This window comes from Halichoerus grypus, chromosome 12, assembly GCF_964656455.1.
Source record: "Halichoerus grypus chromosome 12, mHalGry1.hap1.1, whole genome shotgun sequence".
In the NCBI taxonomy this organism is placed as follows: Eukaryota; Metazoa; Chordata; class Mammalia; order Carnivora; family Phocidae; genus Halichoerus; species Halichoerus grypus.
Genome location: NC_135723.1, coordinates 58105878 through 58118422, shown reverse-complemented (window position 1 = coordinate 58118422; position 12545 = coordinate 58105878). Strand labels below are relative to the sequence as shown.

Sequence of the window (12545 nt, the reverse complement as noted above, 5' to 3'; positions counted from 1 at the left end):
CAACATTCCACAAACTGGGACTGTCCTTGCCTACCTTAGTGAGTGCACCTTTCAATAAACAATAACCTTATTGTGTTATTCACAATAAGGAATTGTGAAGAAGGGCCCACACAGAGTTGTTTTATTGTTTCCCATTGAAAGCAGTGATTTACTCCAGCTATGGCTAAAATAAGGCACAAATGCGAACAAAGCCTAAAACCTGCCCAGGCTAGGTTTTACAGTGGGAGCTTTTGGAACTCACAACATTCTTTTTTTTTTTTTTTTAAGAATTTATTTATTTAGGGCGCCTGGGTGGCTCAGTTGGTTAAGCGACTGCCTTCGGCTCAGGTCATGATCCTGGAGTCCCTGGATCGAGTCCCGCATCGGGCTCCCTGCTCGGCAGGGAGTCTGCTTCTCCCTCTGACCCTCCCCCCTCTCATGTACTCGCTCTCTCTCATTCTCTCTCTCTCAAATAAATAAATAAAATCTTAAAAAAAAAAAAAAAAAAAAAGAATTTATTTATTTATTGAGAGAGATTGCGGGGGGAGGGGCAGAGGGAGAGGGAGAGAAAGAATCTCAAGCAGACTTGGCGCTGAGTGCAGAGCCCGACGCTGGGCTCGATCTCACAACCCTGAGATCATGACCTGAGTCGAAATCAAGAGTCAGACGCTTAACCGACTGAGCCACCCAGGCACCCCCAGACCTCACACATTCTTTTTTCATTCAGTGCATCATTTCTTTTTTTTTTTACTTTTTATTTTGAAATAACTTTAGACTTACAGAAAAGTTGCAAAAATACTACAGACAGTTCCCATATTCCCTTCACCCAGTGCTAACATTTATTTGGATTTCATCAGTTTTTCTACTAATGTCCTTTTTCTGTTCTAAGATCCAATCCAGAATCCCACCATGTTTTGTCTCCTTAGTCCCTTCAAATCCATGACAATTCATTAGACTTTCTTGACATTTCATGTCCTTGACACTTTTGAAGGCTGCCAGTCAAGTTATTTTTCAGAATGGATTTGTCTGATGTTTTCTCATAATTGGAGTGAGGTTATGCATTTTTAGTAAGAATACCACAAAAACAATGTTGGCTCCCTCTCAGTGTATCATGGGGACAGGGGAGTGGAGGAAATTGATTACTTGATCGCTTGGTAAAGGGAGTATCTGCTGGGTTTCACCACTATAAAGTTACTGTTTTTCCTTTGTAATTAATAAAATCTTGAGAATGGTACTTTAAGACTATGCAAATATCCTGCTTCTCTTCAAACCTTCATCTCTGATTTTAGTGTCCATTGGTGGATCTTGCTTGCAACATTATTACTGTGGCATTTGCAAATGGTAGCTCATCCACCTCAAGCTAAAAGGGAAGCAGCTAATGAACCGTCCCTTCACTTTCCAACTTCAACCCAACCAATAATGAGATTTGAACTAAATGTGCAAAGGGGTAGGAAAGGTCCAGTTCCTGAAACTGAGAAGTCTTAGCCACAATTTCTGGGCTGCTTTGCAGAGTCGACTGAACAGCAGTTGACAGATCTTGCTTAAAAGGCAAAGAGGAGAACAACCAGGGAGCACAGCCAACTTCCATGCTAATCAAGGTGAATAAAGCCATGACATAGAACAGAAAACCACAGGACTCTGTTTAACACAACCAGGGACTCAACTTATTCAGCCAACTACCTTGTTTTCCATTTGTAATTAAAGTCACAAAGAAGCAGCTTCCTTGTGTGCTGCCCACAAGCAGAGCCCCAGACAACATCCTCATTTTCAATACTTCTTCCCCTTTATCGCACTCTGCCTGATGCCTAATAAGCTGATTGCTATTTACTTTGGACCAACAGCTAATCTCTTAATGATTGATTTTAAATTTTTACAGTCATTTGTCTCTGGCAGGACCTGAGACTGCAAAAGGCAGTCCTTCCCTACCTGATGAATTGGCTTTTTCTTAGAAAGAAAGAAAAGAAAAAGGAAGGAAAGGAAAGGAAAGGAAAGGAGAGGAAAGAAGGAAGGAAGGAAGGAAGGAAGGAAGGAAGGAAGGAAGGAAGGAAGGAAGGAAGGAAGGAAAAGAAAGAGAGAAAGAAAGAAAGAAAGAAAGGAAGGAAGGAAGGAAGGAAGGAAGGAAGGAAGGAAGGAAGGAAAGAAAGAAAGAAAGAAAGAAAGAAAGAAAGAAAGAAAGAAAGAAAGAAAGAAAGAAAGAAAGAAAGAGAAAGAAAGAAAGAAAGAAAGAAAGAAAGAAAGAAAGAAAGAAAGAAAGAAAGAAAGAAAGAAAGAAAGAAAAAGATTGATTTAAGTCAAAAGTCTTCATGGTTGCATTCTGCTGACCAACAATTAACATTTAATGAGATATTTCAATATAAAAGAAGAAACAGTGACTCTTCCTCTAAAATTCATCTGCCTTTGAAATGGCCAGCAAATAATAAAAGTGGACATTTTGCTAATGGTGGCGTGGGGTAAAGACCCTCTTCCATATGAAGTAAATTGTAATTGTACTATAAATTTACAGAGCCTAAAATTCTTAATTAACAAAATCAATGCTCATTGCCCAGCTAGAATGGGCTAGCTAAACTAATACCATTACCGTCTTTTAAAAAGATCTAAATTGCACACCATATATGTATTTTTTGTAGGATATATGCAGAAAAGTGAATTTTGCTTTCCACACACACACACAAAAACTGTTGAATAGACAATGGTTATTTTAATTGGTACCACACAGCAGTGCTCTGCAATTTAATCAGTTCTTCTAAAAATAAAACCATGGATCACCACGTTCTGCAAAGTAGAGCGAACCCAGTGCACAAGAGTACCACCCGCATTTATAAACCCTGCTTCTTCCAGAAAGTTAAGCCTGCCTCAGAGACACCATCCCTAATTTTGTATATAAGAATGACCCCCAAGGCTAGTATTCCCATCAACTATTTATTAAAACGCACCTCAAGACCTCTCATCTCAAAGTGGAATTAAACTCATCCAAGTGTCTCTGAAAAATGAGAGTGATTTAAAACGTGAACCAGCACTTGCACAAAACGAAAAGGAAGGACCCTGGTACAAAGTGGTGTTTTGGTATGTCTGAGTGGTGGCAGGTCTTCCTGGAGAGACAGTGTTATAAATTAGCAGATTAGACGTTTTTGCAGAGCCTCTAAAAGGAAAGGCTAAGCTGTTTGAAGGATAAAAGCCCTAATCTTATTAATATTTTAGATCCTGCAAGACATTGAGGCTCCATGGGCTGTCAGCACTACCTGAGAAAGAATTGAGGCAGCTGGGGGACAGAAACCACGGCCCCCCAAATGGTCTACTGACCTTCCTGAGAGGTAGATATCATGTGACAGCGATTGCCTATCTCAGCAGACACGCTGGAAACAGGAGAAAGTGTTAAATATAACCAGGTAGACAGTGATGAATTGACATACTGAAAAATCGAACACTTCAGTAATCAGCCTAAGGATCTGATATCAACAACATTTTTCAGTTTTGTCCAAATTCATTGAAAGGTGTACTTTAGCAAGTTCACTTCTCATTGGTAAGACCTTTCATCTTTATGCTGCTTTTCTGATTGGATTCTGTGTCATCATTGGTTTGGGTGGCTCTGTGTGCAGGAGGCAGACAGACTGTTTTCCCAGAGAGAAGAAGGACTGGAATGAACACAAATATAAATGGGTTTTACTCCAACATTAATTTAAAAACTATTAAATATCTATCAAAATGGTTACTTAGAAAGAATTATTAAAGCCATGGTATATGAAAATGCATCAGGTACTGTGTTCTAACAGCACAGTAAACCTGAAATACTGAAATATTGCCCTCTATTTTGCAGTAGGAAGCTTCTATAACTATAATTCTAATTACAGAACTCTAATTAATGTCTACATGGCCTCAGATAACGTCATTAAATATTTGGAATATTTATATAATCCAAAGACAATCTCTATCCATTAGAATAAGGAAATCCTTTAAAATAACTTTTTAAAATGCTACTGATACGCTTTTCTTTTTATGAGACACATAAGTCATACAATTTATTTTAAGGTTTCATTCATATCTATAGCAGTATTGCAAAAATTCTTGAACTAAAAACCACTTTTGTCCCTGTTACAGACAGAACAAGGCTTTCAGCTGAGGTCACTACCTCCTTTGAGATTTAAATAAAAAACTGGCTCAAGTGTTCACCCCACGTCCTGTGAGAAGTCTGATGCTCTCCCCTAGATTTCTGAGAATTCTGGAGAACTTCTATTTTCATAGTCACTTCTCTCTCCAGTGACTTCTCTGGGCTGGATTCTTGACCTCACTGACTCTCATATCCTATGGCTGCCCCATGCCAACCGAGATTTTGAAGGTAACCCCTTTTACTTGATTTCTGCCAAAACACCACACAAAGACAGTATTCATGGACTCTTTATGTCCTTAAAAGTCTATCATCAGGTCCATCGCGTGCCACCATCTTGCTTTCTCCCTTACTTAGTCTCTCTCCCCTCTTCTTTCTCCTCTGCTCTCCCACATTCACAATTCCTGTAAACTTCTTTCACGGAGCAATTTGCTCTCTCCTCCTCTAGCTCCAGACTGTTGAGGCTATCTCTGGAGGCCTTATCTTCTTAGCCAAATGCTCCCATTATGGTGGTAGACAGTCTCCTCCCTGAAAGGAATTCCTGGCTAGCTCTTAAGGTGGTAGACAGTCTCCTCCCTGAAAGGAATTCCTGGCTAGCTCTTAAAATAACGGCATTTTCCTCTGGGCTGCTCACATATTACAAGAAAGCTCTGACTCATTCCTGCAAACATTCAGGGAAAGAAATACAAAGGACAACTAATTTTGTGATAAGTACCATAGGAAAACATGGAAGGTCTATAACAGATAGGAATGTTGAATCAGAATCTGGGGGCACTGTAATTTGGGGGAAGAACTTTGAGGAGATTCTACTTTCAAATTCACCCTGGAAAGGGTCAATGAAAGGATTGATTCATAGACATCCAGAGAGTCATGTGGAGCTAGAGATGAACCTCCATGTCAGTACCTTCCTAAGGCCTTAAGCTCTTGGCTTTTCTTAAAAAGTTCCATGTGGGAACGCCATAAATGGTGTTCTGTGTATGTCTGATTTCCCCTTACAGACTAAGCTAGAACCTGAGATGAGACAATGCTGTGCTGTATGGATGGGTAGAAAGAATTCCAGAAATTGACAAGAAGTCAATTGCTTTCCCTTTACTCCCAGCTTGAATATGGGATACAAAGCATCTCTCTAATACGCATAAGCTTCAGGCCACTCAGAACTATATGGATAATAACATATGACTTACATGCCCACATTAGACCAACAGCCTTAGCAGAGTATTAAAGTCCCAGATCCATGAAGACAAACAGAGGATCACTCAATTCATTGGCAAATTCAGACACATCCTAAACCGTATCAGGATAATTCATGCAGAAGAATTTTACTTTAAAATAGGTTGTTATTCAATTTTCTTTCTGGTTCTCTGGCAAACTAATGATAATTTCTAAGCAGATAACAAAAGTAAGTCAACTTGGTTCAAGCCTAAACAGTCATTTTTATCTTAGTTCAGTGCTGGAAGTGTATATTCAATGTTTACTATGTTTAACTCAATGGGCGGCAAAAGTGAGAATGTCCATCACGATACATTGGAATAAAATCATTGCAAACTGCTTGGGAAGTAACTGAGTAGTTAATTTTATTAAACTCTGTTGCAGCCAATGTCATCCAGCTATAATATGACTGCCCTAACTGAGACATGCTGGACAAAATTTGCACATGCACTGAGGAAAAGGTTGCATTTCAAGGGACCTAGAAAGAAAGTGACTTGTAATTGGTCAAATGTTGTTCTTTAAATCACAATAGATATGAACTGATCTATTCATATTGAATTCATATAGTCAAATATGATAATTAATAGAAAACATTTTTATAATACTTTCTGTAAACCAAGCACCGTTATAAGAACTTTATATACTAATTCACGTATCCATCACCACAACACTATAAGATAGATACTACTATTATTCCCATTTTACAGATGGGGAAACCAAGACATGGAGAGATAGTATAACTCACCTGTGGACACACAGATAAGTAGCCAAACTGGCACCACAGGGGTGGTCTGGTTGTCCAGTCTTTTACACTTGGCTTCTGTGCCCTAAACAGCTTCCACCAAATGTGGACCTACAGCTGACCCTAAGCAACTTTCACAAGAGCAGCACCAGAAGCCAGAGCTGGCTTCCTATAGTCTAATTACCACTAAGTACCTGAGGTTTGAAGACACAAGAAAAACCCACAAATCCAACCTAACTGCAGGGTGGGCAATGGCCAAATTAAGAGAATTTGCATTACAAAGTATCTTAGAATGTACTGGTTTGGTTAATTCCAAATGCATATAGTACCCTCAACCACAAGCCATTAAATGTGTCAAGTATAGGTTCCAGGGACCCGCTTAAATAAACCAATAAATATTATTTGCATACAAGGTTTCATATGCCAGAATATTAAGAATAATTTAACACATTCCCTAAACTCCTACTTGGACTATTCATTTCCTTTGCAAACCATTTCTCCCTTGAAAATACCAGAGTGAATACTAGCTAGCCTGGCCAAGTGAACTACTGCGTGCTTCGAATTCACTGAGGATGCATTAGTGAGATTATACCGCGGCAGGATGAGTGGGTCCCAATCTCTAACTTAATCCATGAGACACTGCAACACTGCAAAATACATCTTACTCTACTTCATCTTGTATTTAAGCACCCCCTTTGACATAAACCAGTTGGCAACCCTAAACATATTTGTACTTGAATCAAGAAGCTGGGTAGGGTACGTTCCTCTAACTCTCAAAATGCAATTCTCTCTTCACTTATTATCCCAGCCCTTAATTTGCATATAGCATAAACACTTGTTTGTGCACTTGTTTAATTAATTTTTGCTTAATCATTCTTTTTTTTTCCCCCTAAGCCTCCAAAGACCAAGTATATCCTTGGTCTTTGGATAAACACAGTTGGCTGCCCTCTGTTCTTCCTTTTCGGCAAAGGCCAGAATCCATTCAGATCTCTACCCCTCCCACACATAACTCAGGATTAATCCTAACTGACCCAAGCCAGTGACTGGTTTAGGTGTGTAAGCGAGCAAATGTCAGCTGAAGGGTTTCTGGGCTTCTGGATGAAAGGATATCCAAGGAAGAGAGAGGCTCTCTCCATTTCCATTGGATGTTACTGTGTCCAGATAAGGTACCTGGAATGGTAGCAGCCATTTATGACTATGAGATCAGCTAGCCTGAAAACGACAGAACAGAAAGATGAGAAGGAGCTGGGCCAGGCATGATGTTAGTGAGCCATCAAATTAACCAAACACTGAACCTCTCTACTTTCTAACTTCTAGTTGTATGAAATAATAGATGTCCTCACTGGTTTAGCAGGTTGAGTCAGGGTTTTCTGCTGCTCAGAGCTGAAAGTCTCCTAAAGGAGACAGCAGAAAACATGACTATATAATTCATTTTAATTAATTTGCTCAACATGTACTAATTGAATATCCACTAGCCCTAGGCACTGTTCTAAAACTTGGGGACAGACCAATAAATAAAAGAGACAAATCCCTGCCTTTATAAACATATGCTCTAGTGGGAAATTCACGTTGTGTGAGGCATTGCACACTTAGCACAGCACAAAGCAGGAAAAGAGAAGGCATCTAACCCTGGAAGGATGGGAGGAAAGTTGCTTTTATTATCCAGCAGAACACTTTTCAAAGGCTATCTCGTTCAGTTGCCACAGTGGGGTTGGTGTTATAGCCCCATTTTGCAGATTAAGACGCTGAGGCTCAGAGATCATAAGTGGCAGAGTCAGGATAAAAATCCAGATCTTCAACATCAACCCTGACACTCTTTTGGCTCTTGTGCTACATTAAGCCCGCAGGGTAGCGAGCGGGTCAACAGTAGGAGCCAGACTAGAGACCCACCAGATCCTGGTGTGCTGGCGTGGAGACCCGTCTCCTATGTGGTCTCAGACTGACACAGGGCCATTGTGTGCCCTGTGTGGTTTGTAAACAGGACAAGGCAGTAAAATTCAAGACAATCCCAAACAGATGGACATCTGGCAATCGTGAGATAAGCACTCAGAGCTTTCGATGAATTGGTGACAGTGCAGGAAGGAGTGGAAATGAGGGTTCTGAAGGGTCTGAGATTTCCTGGCCTGTCAGCTCTGAGCCAGGCTGCCCGGCAGGGGATGTGGCCCCACTCTGTGTAGAAGATAAACACAAACAGCTCCGGGATCACGGCTAGGCATACAGAAAGGGGGAGTTCACTCGAGAGCTGTATGTTCTGCAATTAATAAGGCACAAAGGAATCCTTCCCAAACTTCTGCTTGGGGTGCTGTTTAGTGACATAATGATGGTACCTTCCATTTATTAAGCCTTTAATACATGGCAGGCAATGTTCGAAGTCATTTCTCTGTAGGATCATATTACAAACTTAATTCTACTCTTACTTTTACAGATGAGGAAACCAAGGCACAGAACACTTTAGTAATTTTAGTAATTGCTAATTAGGAAGCAAAACTGGATATGAACCAAGTCTGTCTTCTGACTAGTGTCCTATCCTCCCCACTGTGAGGGTTTATGGAGCTTTCAAGACCCTGGGTGCTTGCATTCTCCACTCTGACCTAGGACAGTGCTTCTCAGCCTGTGCAAAGTGAAGAACTGGTTTGTTTGCTTGTTTGTTTTGTGCAATCTGCCATTAAACAGAGTTCAAATATGCCTATAGATTCCCACCATGCAAGACTCAGAACCCAACCTGCTCAATATCCTATAAGATAATCTTCTGACCACTTCTTGGATGGTGTAGTAACGTCAAAACACTATGAAATTTTAAGATCTAAACACTTCCTCTCAATCTATGTGTTTTTCTCGTTGTGGACCAGTAACAAACAGTTCACAGACATGCACTGGTCCACAGACCACACTTTGAACAGCAGTGATGTAGGACACTTTACATGTAGCCCCCTAATCCTAAAAGGCAAGAGGGCCACTTAACAATGATTGGTGTTTGTATGTACACGTACATCTCAGAGAAGGAAAGCCCAACATTAAAAAAAAAAGGAAGCAAAGACATTTATAAAAAGGTAGTTCGCAGACCTAAAAGCATGTTTCATATTATAAATCAGTAAGATGCAATCGTCTAACAGTAGAAGAACAGAACAATAATTCTGGTGAAGCCATTCACTGGAATAGTACACAGTCATTGGAAGAACAGGTACGATGCTAAATAGAAAACAAGAGTAAGACATACCCAGTATAATCTTCTCTCTCACGCATCAGTATCTGCTATCAAGAAAGGACTCTGGGGCGCCTGGGAGGCACAGTTGGTTAAGCATCCAACCCTTGCTTTTGACTCAGGTCGTGATCTCAGGGTCATGGGATCAAGCCCCACGTCGGGCTCCGGGCTTGGCACAGAGTCTGCTTGGGATTCTCTCTCCCTCTACAACTCTCCCCGGCACACTTGTATGCACTCTCTCTCTCCAATAAATAAATAAATAAATAAATCTTTTTTTAAAAAAAGGATTCTATAAACTATCTGGTTTTTAATTATAATTTGGTAGATGACTTTAGCTAGCATCAATTTTTTTCCTTAACATACTTATTAATATCTCCTTATTTTAAGAAAACTGTTATAAATTCGGGGCGCCTGGTGGCTCAGTCGGTTAAGCGTCTGCCTTCGGCTCGGGTCATGATCCCGGGGTCCTGGGATCAAACCCCGCATCGGGCTCCCTGCTCAGTGGAGAGCCTGCTTCTCCCTCTCCCTCTGCCTGCCGCTCTGCCTACCTGTGCTCTCTCTCTATCGCTGTTAAATTAAAAAAAAAAAAATCTTAAAAAAAGAAAACTGTTATAAATTCATTCTAAGTTGTAAATGACTAATAACTCATAATATTTTCCAGGGAGCGTTTGCCTTTTAATGGGAGACATAGTTAGCAAAAAGGCACTAATTGTCAAATTTCAATCAGCGATGCATTAGGAATATTACTTTGAAATCAGGCAACTGAAGAGGCCAACTGGAATCCCTAATATATATGGTATGTGCCTCAGAAGCTTGGTCCCAGCTCTTCTCCTTCCAAATGAAAAAACAAGGGTCCTTGCCTACACTAACAAACTATGAGACCAAAATATAGATGGCCGCCTTGGTCACCCACTTAGGAGGTATATACAGGGAGGCTTTTGAAATATTTAGGATTTAAAGCTCACCTACTTCCCAAAAGATTTTTAAAACAATGGATGAAAATTTAAACAATTCAATTAGGGGCACCTGGCTGACTTAGTAACAAGAGTGGGCAAATCTTGATCTCGGGGTTGTGATTTAGAGCCCCACATTGAGAGTAGAAATTACTTAAATAAATAAAACTTAAAAAAATATATTTAAAAATTCAATTTAAAAGAGCACAGAATAAAAACAGTTTATAGTGTCTGAAAAATAGATATAAAGATCGTGAAGCAATTAATTTACATTTTCCTCCTAGAACACGGCATTATTTTTTACTCAACAAAAATGTACTGATTGTATCTCTCATAGCACTTCCCACAGTAGGTGTTTAAAATGAGCAAATTTGGGGCGCCTGGGTGGCTCAGATGGTTAAGTGTCTGCCTTCTGCTCAGGTCACGATCCCAGGGTCCAGGGATTGAGCCCCACGTCGGGCTCCTGGCTCAGCGGGGAGCCTGCTTCTCCCTCTCCCTCTGCCTCTCTCCCTGCTCATGATCTCTCTCTCTCCGTATCTCTGTGTCTCAAATGAATAAATAAAATCTTTAAACAAAATAATAAAATGAGCAAATTTAATCAAAGTACATCAACTTCAGGGTTTAACCATTTCTTCCTAAGAAACTTGTGGAAATCAGTACATAAATTATGAAGTATTGGGCAAATTCCAAAGCAACAGTATATTCTGATAACTGTTTGATTTTTCCACTTAGCCATTTAAAGCATCTCAGACCTGAAGTACATTATGTACATTAAGTGTTTCGCTTTATAATGTATTTAGAACTCAACAGACTCCCTTTCCCCTCACCTCACCATCAGATGATCCACATAGGTCGAATTTGGTGTCAAGCAAATTAAAAGTGTTATTTTATTATCCAAAGTAATTGTTTCAGTATTAACAGGCCATTATGCTGAATTGGTTATGCTGGTGATTATGCCATTAAGAATGTGGGGCTAACTACTGGTTTAGCTGAATGCCCATGTTTGTGAAAGCCTTCTTTAAGCTCTCCTATAGGTGGCAAATCATTCTTAACTGGGTACTCCAAATGGTCTGTGTACCTCAGATGTATTTTTCTAAGCCATTAACACATTGAAGCCCCTCCCCCAATTCCCTAAGCGACCATTAATTAACAGTGTAAGAAGAAAGAATCAGGCCTCCCATTGCGATGTGGCTGGGACCAAACCTTTCAGCAATGATCTTGCTCAGAACTAGACAGTCATTGTATGAGATCTCCTATTCACATCAAATATGCTATCATGGTGGGTGGGGGTGCTGGGAGGGAAGGGTGTTAGAACAGTGCTTTTACTGAGCTTTTTTTAAAAAGATTTATTTATTTATTGAAGAGAGAGAGAGAGCAGGAGCAGGGGGAGGGGCAGAAGGAGAAGCAGACTTCCCGCTGAGCAGGGAGCCTGACCCGGGCGGGGCTCGATCCCGGGACCCCGGAATCATGACCTGAGCCAAAGGCAGACACTTAACCAATTGAGCCACTCAGGCACACCATGAAGAGCAGTTTTTAAAAATCTGCGGGCTATGGATATGTTTTTGAAGGCTTCAAGGTATCTCAACCTTGTGAGGAATTCTGAAATGAACTACTTAACCTGGCCCTCAAATAGTTCCCATATCTGAGGACTCACTAAGTGCTAAGCCCTATATAAGGTGATTCAGGTAGCATCACTGATGCTTACAGATTCTTGCCAGGTTTCCTGTTTTACAGATGGAGAAAAGAAGCTTAGAGAGGAGAATCTACCCTCATGGCAACCTGGAAGTTACGTGAAAGATCCACTTGGTAGGCTTCTATTGCATAGCAACTCCCTAAAACACCACAATCCAGCTCCGAGCTTACAGTCAATGGCAGAGGGGTAGGACATACCTAAGAACCATATGATTAATCATAATACCAACAAAACCCACAAAAACACCCAGAAACAAACATCATGAGAAACAGACAAAATCTGTGATACACACTCACAAAGGGACATTCTCACCTAAGACTCAGAATTGTGAAGAAACCAATTCTCCCCCCAAAGTAATCCATATATAAAATGCAATTCTAATGAAAATCCCAAAAGGATCTTCTTTGAACCCTTAAAAAATGATTCTAAAATCTATCTGGAAGAATAAACACTCAAATAGCCAGAAAAATTCTAAAAATGAATAGTAATGAGATATTAAAATGTGTGGTCCTGGCACAGAAATGTACGGAGCCATCAAATGACCATGGCAGAGCCCAGAAAGTATATATGGACATTTAGTACATAATAAAAGCAGCACTTTATATCAGTGGGAATAAGATAAATTATTCAAGAAATGATCTTGAAAAAACTAGCTAGCCATTTGG

At 40.2% G+C, this 12545-nt stretch overlaps 1 long non-coding RNA gene across 10 annotated transcripts in view; it reads right to left on the bottom strand.

Annotated features, from left to right (window-relative positions):
- The window catches only part of LOC118523392 (uncharacterized), a 135371-nt gene that overhangs the window by 115347 nt on the left and 7479 nt on the right, over positions 1-12545 (bottom strand). The window contains exon 5 of one of the 10 annotated variants that reach the window (XR_013442796.1): positions 246-3611. The exons of the other annotated variants lie outside the window; for them this stretch is intronic. This is a non-coding gene — a long non-coding RNA (uncharacterized LOC118523392). Of the gene's footprint in view, positions 1-245; positions 3612-12545 lie in introns of those variants that run through there. 10 annotated transcript variants of the gene reach the window in all.